Genomic DNA, 6,973 nt, shown 5'->3' with positions numbered 1-6,973 from the left:
CTAAAAGCACCCCTAGCGAGAATTTTTGGGAGAAGGTTCATGATGACAGGTCTGCTGCATTGGTAATCATGGATGTATCAATTAGAATTCTGCCATAGTCATGGTAGAAGAATTAAAATAAGTACATTTCCTGAAGCAGCGAGAAACACTAATACCCCTTTTCCACCTGTAGCACGGGTCGAGCGGGGAGCCTGACATGGCTGCGACCCATGCTACAGCCCCCTTTCCCACAGCGCTCACCAACCCGGCATATTGCTGGGTTGGTGACGCTGCTAGTGATGCGGCAGGGGCGGCGCTGGGAGATCACAATATCTCCCAGCGCCGCCCTTCCATACACTGTGAACGGGAGCCGTGCCGCATCGCTTACCGAGATGAACACGTGTTCAACCCAGCAAGATACCCGAGTAGGATTCCCGGGTCACTTGATCCGGGAATTTGCAGGGTGGGCCGCAAATGGAGGGAGGGGTAATTTGGGGCTCTGAGGTGAGAGAAACTGAAGAGGGTAGCCTGTGGGGGGGTTGGGGGGGGGGGTCACAGGTGCCGCACAAGGGTGGTTTTGGGCTCTGAGGGGAGATAAACTGAAGAGGGTAGCCTGTGGGGGGAGGGGGGGTTGCAGGTGCCGCAAATGGGGGGGAGTGGTGGTTTGGAGCTCTGAGGGGAGAAAAACTGCAGAGGGTAGCCTGTGGGGGGATGGGGGTGGGTCGCGGGTGCCGCACAAGGGGGGAGGGGTGGTTTGGGGCTCTGAGGGGAGAGAAACTGAAGAGGGTAGCCTGTGGGGGAGGGGGGGGTGGCGGGTTCTGCAAATGGCGGGTTTGGGGCTCTTAGGGGAGAGAAACAGAAGAGGGTAGCCTGTGGGGGGAGGAAAGGGGGGGTTGCAGGTGTCGTGAATGGGGGGAGGGGTGGGTTTGGGGCTCTGAGGGGAGAGAAACAGAAGAGGGTAGCCTGTGGGGGGAGGAAAGGGGGGGTTGCAGGTGTCGTGAATGGGGGGAGGGGTGGGTTTGGGGCTCTGAGGGGAGAGAAACAGAAGAGGGTAGCCTGTGGGGAGGGGGGTCGCAGGTGCTGTGAATGGGGGAGGGGTGAGATGGTGCTCTGGAGGAGAGAGATACAGCAAATGGAGGCCTGTGGGGGGAGGGGGGTCGCGGGTGCCACACAAGGGGGAAGGGGTGGTTTGGGGCTCTGCGGGGAGAGAAACTGAAGAGGGTAGCCTGTTGGGGGAGGGGGGGGGGCACTGGTGAAGCACAAGTGGCGAGGGGTGGTTTGGGGCTCTGAGGGGAGAGAAACTGAAGAGAGTAGCCTGTGGGGGGAGGGGAGGGGGTTGCAGATGCCGCAAATGGAGGGGAGTGATTTGAGGCTCTGAGGGGAGAGAAACTGAAGAGGGTAGCCTGTGGGGGGATGGGGGGGGTCATGGGTGCTGTACAAGGGGGAGGGGTGATTTGGGAGAGAAACTGAAGAGGGTAGCCTTTGGGGGGAGGGGGGGGGGTTGCTGGTGCCACACAAGGGTGGTTTGGGGCTCTGAGGAGAGAGAAACTGAAGAGGGTAGCCTCTGGGGGCGGGGGGTCGCAGGTACTGCGAATGGGGGGTTTGGGGCTCTAAGGGGAGAGAAACAGAAGAGGGTAGTCTGTGTGGGGAGGGGGGGTTGTGGGTGCCGCATAAGGGGGGATGGGTAGTTTGGGGCTCTGAGGGGAGAGAAACTGAAGAGGGTAGCCTATGGGGGAGGGGGGGTCGCGGGTGCCACAAATAGGGGTTTTTGGGCTCTGAGGGGAGAGAAACAGAAGAGGGTAGCCTGTGGGGGGAGGGGAGGTCACGGGTGCCGCGAATGGGGGGAGGGGTGGGTTTGGGGCACGGAGGGGAAAGAAACTGAACAGGGTAGCCTGTGGGGGCAGGGGGGGGGGGGTCGCAGGTACTGCGAATGGGGGGTTTGGGGCTCTGAGGGAAGAGAAACAGAAGAGGGTAGCCTGTGTGGGGAGGGGGTGGGTTGCGGGTGCCGCACAAGGGGGAGGGGTAGTCTGAGGCTCTGAGGGGAGAGAAACTGAAGAGGGTAGCCTGTGGGGGAGGGGGGTCGCGGGTGCCACAAATGGGGGGTTTGGGGCTCTGAGGGGAGAGAAACAGAAGAGGGTAGCCTGTGGGGGGAGGGAAGGGAAGGGGTGGTCTGAGGCTCTGAGGGGAGAGAAACTGGAGAGGGTAGCCTGTGGGGGAAGTCGCTGGTGCAGCACAAGGGGCGAGGGGTAGTTTGGGGCTCTGAGGGGAGAGAAACTGAAGAGGGTAGCCTATGGAGAGAGGGGAGGGGGGTTGTGGGTGCCGCAAATGGGGGGAGGGGTGATTTGTAGTTCTGAGGGGAGAGAAACTGAAGAGGGTAGCCTGTAGGGGGATGGGGGGTCACGGGTACCGTACAAGGGGGAGGGGCGATTTGGGGCTCTGAGGGAAGAGAAACTGAAGAGGGTAGCCTGTGGGGGGGGGGGGGGTTGCGGGTGCCACACAAGGGTGGTTTGGGGCTCTGAGGGGAGAGAAACGGTAGAGGGTAGCCTGTGGTAGGAGGGGGGGTCGCGGGTGCCACGAATATGGAGTTTGGGGCTCTGAGGGGAGAGAAACAGAAGAGGGTAGCCTGTGGGGGCAGGGGAGGGGTCGCGGGTGCCGCAAATGGGGGGAGGGGTGGTTCGGGGCTCTGAGGGGAGAGAAACTGAAGAGGGTAGCCTATGGGAGGATGGGGGGTGGGGGGTCGTGGGTGCCGCACAAGGGGGAGGAGTGTTTTGGGGCTCTGAGGGGAGAGAAACTGGAGAAGGTAGCCTGTGGGGGAAGGGGTCGCTGGTGCAGCACAAGGGGGAGGGGTGGTTTGGGGCTCTGAGGGGAGAGAAACTGAAGAGGGTAGCCTGTGAGGGGAGGGGGGGTCGCGGGTGCCACAAATGGGGGGAGGGGCGATTTGGGGCTCTGAAGGGAGAGAAACTGAAGAGGGTAGCCTGTGGGGGGAGGGGGGGTGTCACGGGTGCTGAAAATGGGGGGAGGGGTGGGTTTGGGGCACTGAGGGGAGAGAAACAGAAGAGGGTTGCCTGTGGGGGGAGGGGTGGTTGCGGGTGCCGCGAATGGGGGGAGGAGTGGGTTTGGGGTTCTGAGGGGAGAGATACAGGAGAGGGTAACCTATGGGAGGTGGAGAGGTTGCAGGTGCCATGAATGGGGAGGAGGTTTGGAGCTGTGAGGGGAACATGTGGGAGGGGGTGTCGCTGAGCTTTTGGTGCAGTGGGAGGAGGGAGGAAAGAGGGCAGAGCAGGAAAGGAGAATCGAGGGTGGAGGGGGAGGAAACAAGAGGCCCTGGACGAGAGTGAAAGGAAAAAGAGAGGGCCGCCACTCACTGCATGGCCATGTGTCAGTCTTTGCTGTTCTGTCTGGACGGTGCCGGCCGGGGACTGGAGGAGCTCTGTCTCCAGTGTCTCACGGCTGCAGAGGCACGAGCTCCTCCAAGCTGCTGTCGGAAATTATAGCGAGTGTGATTCACGAGCCACTGGGGGCGGGGCCACATGCTGTATTCAGCCCCGTGCTGCAGCCGGCCTCCCGGGGAACTTCCGGTGACGTTAAGGGCCAATCCGGCCTATATATATATATATATATATATATATATTTTTTATTTTTTATTTTTATTAATTAATAAAGCATAAACAGGGGGCGCTCCATAGTGCATAAAAGTCTTTAATATACAATAAAATGCGTACACAATAAAATTGAACTCGTACCAACAGGCAACCAGTGTGGGCTGGTTACCTCATGATTCCACAGAATTTCCAGCTGGCAAGGCTGGAACAAGTGCCGCTTGGCTGTATTGGAGTCCTCACCCCGCCGTCAATCACCGATCCTATAAAGCCGCGTGTAGGATCACATACACCGTCAGCTCCAGGATTCAACAGCCACGAAGGTTCTTGGCGTAATCAGACTCTGCCCTTACGCATTTCGTCATTGACTTCGTCAGAGAGTTGGAGTCTGTGACCCTGAGATCCCCTTTTAGGGACCGTACAATGAAATTTAAAACAGTCACCAACTCATTAATTCATTACACCTGAATAGCAGGCTGAGGGCTCTGATTACCATCGCTCAAAGAAAGCATAACTATGCGTTAGACATTTGTCCACTAAAAAGAATAAAAGCACTCATTTTCTATAACTATTAACAGGTAATAAATTTATGTTTATGTTTAATCCAAGATATATACAATTATTAAGAATAGAATATTGTATATGTGGCATTTACACACAGCTATTTCTTACATGGCTAAATCATTGCCCTCAAACCGCTACTCAGTTTACAATATTTCTGATATAATTAGTATAGCATGCTAATACAAAAACACATTTAAAAAATAAAATAAAACATAAAAAATAGAAAACATTAACTCATCTACATCTTCCAGAATACTGTTGTTAAATCTAAGGTTAAAAGATTATTTTACTCCTATATCAGATGTCTATTTAAATTATTTATATATAATACATACATACAGTATATATATATATATATATATATATATACACGCACACACACATACATACATACATACATACATACACATATATATATATATATCTATCAAATCCATCATCTTCAAAGTATTCACCCCCCTTGGCTTTTTACCTATTTTGTTACATTACAACCTGTAAGTTTTATTTTTTTTAAATCTGAATTTTATGTGATGGATCTGCACAAAATAGTCTAAGTTGGTGAAGTGAACTGAAATTTTTTTATATAAAAAATAATATTTATAAATAAAAATCTGAAAACTGGCACGTGCATATGTATTCACCGCTTTGCTATGAAGCCCCTCAAAAGTTCTGGTGCAACCAATTATCTTCAGAAGTCACATAATTCGTGAAATGAAGGCCACCTGTGTACAATCTAAATGTCACATGATTTGTCAGTATAAACACACCTTTTCTGAAAGGTCCCAGAGGCTGCAACACCACTAAGCAAGAGGCATCATACCATGAAGACCAAGGCGTTTTCCAAGTCAGAGACAAAGTTGTTGAGAAGTACAAGTCAGGGTTGGGTTATGAGAAAATATCCAAATCTTTGATGATCCCCCGGAGCACCATCAAATCCATCATCTTCAAATGGAAAGAACATGGTACCACAACAAACCTACCAAGAGAGGGCCGGCCACCAAAACTCACAGACCGGGCAAGGAGGGCATTAATCAGAGAGGAGCACAGAGACCAAAGGTAACCCTGAAGGAGCTGCAGAGTTCCACAGCAGAGACTGGTGTATCTGCGCATGTGATCACAATAAGCCATACTGTTATATTGTTAGGAAGCACCTGTATTCTGGAAGCAGATACCAGGTGATTGGCGCAACCCAGAGCAGAGGCACGGAGTCTAACACCCCGGGGAACCCCGCAAGGGGATTTGGGCTTCGCTGCCCCTGATGTGCAGGTCGCGGCCCCCTGTCTGGGTCACCTGGTGTCTGCACAGGGGTCCACAAGGTATAAACAGAATAATTTACCTGGAGAAATGCAGCTGGTAAGGCAGGGGTTAATTGCAGAGTAACTGACAAAGCAGGGCTAATGGCAGAGGTTTGATGAGAGCTGAACTGGGACACAGAGGGAAACAAACTTGCAGGCTGAAAGTTCTGGATAGCAGAGCTGGAATTTGGCAGGATTCACAGGGGTTTGTTTGGAGTCTGGATACAGAATTGCAGGTACTGAATGGAGATGAACATGCAGAAAGGTCTGAGTGATTAGACTGCTGTTTGCAAAACTGGACAGGTGCAGGATTACTGAGGCAAGGTGCAAGACTGGCTGGAATGGTGCACAGATATCTTGAAGCAGGGATTCCAAGGCAGAAGGACACACTGGATATATAATTGTAGTAGATACAGGTCCAAGATGAACTGGATGCAGGACTGGCAAGAATACTGGGACCAGTTACCAGAACACAGGAGACTGGAAACTTGCACAGCGTGCAATGGCCACGTGCTGAGCACACAGGAACAGGCTCTAATACTCTCTGATACTGAACTCGATCACTGGCACAGTGGTATGTGGATACTCCCTAGTTAAAGGGAGACAGACCAATTACATGATAGTCAGGCTGAAGTTACAGGTAATGAGGTCCAGGTGATCAGTTGCTAGGAAACGAGAACAACAGAAGGGAGCAGCCGGATCCAGGTGCTAATCAATGCAGAAAGCAGAACTGACAGATATGCAGCCGCTGCACACATAACAGTACCCCCCTCTTCAGGGGTGGACTCCGGACACCCAACCTGGACCAAGGGGAACTAATAAAAAACAAGAGCAAGAATTGACAAGACAAACTCAATTCCTCCGATGAGACTTTTTTTTTCTTTTTTCCCAGGTTGTTTAGGTTTGAACACAGTAATGCCAAATATATTATCTGAATTGAAGGTACCTTCAACCAAAGGAATTTCATCGGCTTCAGAGTTGTAATCTGAGTTGGAGTCCACATCCAAAGGAAGGATTACAGTTTTCTTCTTTGTAATAGATGGTACGGAAGAAGTAGCATGGCAAGATTTAGCATATGCAGGACTCATGACGACTGGATGGACACTGAATATTGTGGGTCATGCTTATTCATAACATCACAGGATGGAGACAGAGAGGCATTGTCAGCAGTTAATATCCGGACTTGTGGTTTAGGTGTAAATGGTACTGAGCTGTGAACAACATGAGACTGACAATCCTTAGACACTTGGTTCTTAGAAACTTGACTCAGGACCACCAAACTTCCTGATCACCGCCCGGCTGAAGGCATCCACGTTCTGCAGAACAGGATCACTGGACTCGATTAACTGGTTAGCCCATTTTCTTGCTTTTCCTCTGAAAGACATAAGAATTAGTAAGACAATCTCTGCTGGAGAGGTACAGAGTGGAGCCATCTCCATAGTCTGTAGCATTAATTTGTGATACTGTTCCATAGAAGAGAGCTGGATCTGAATCTTGGTCTTTAGAATGAGTCTATGAACTTTGTGGTTGGAGTTT

This window comes from Pseudophryne corroboree, chromosome 3 (assembly GCF_028390025.1).
Source record: "Pseudophryne corroboree isolate aPseCor3 chromosome 3, aPseCor3.hap2, whole genome shotgun sequence".
Taxonomy (NCBI): Eukaryota; Metazoa; Chordata; class Amphibia; order Anura; family Myobatrachidae; genus Pseudophryne; species Pseudophryne corroboree.
The sequence above is the reverse complement of the archived record's forward strand: the minus strand, read 5'-3'. Positions refer to the sequence as shown.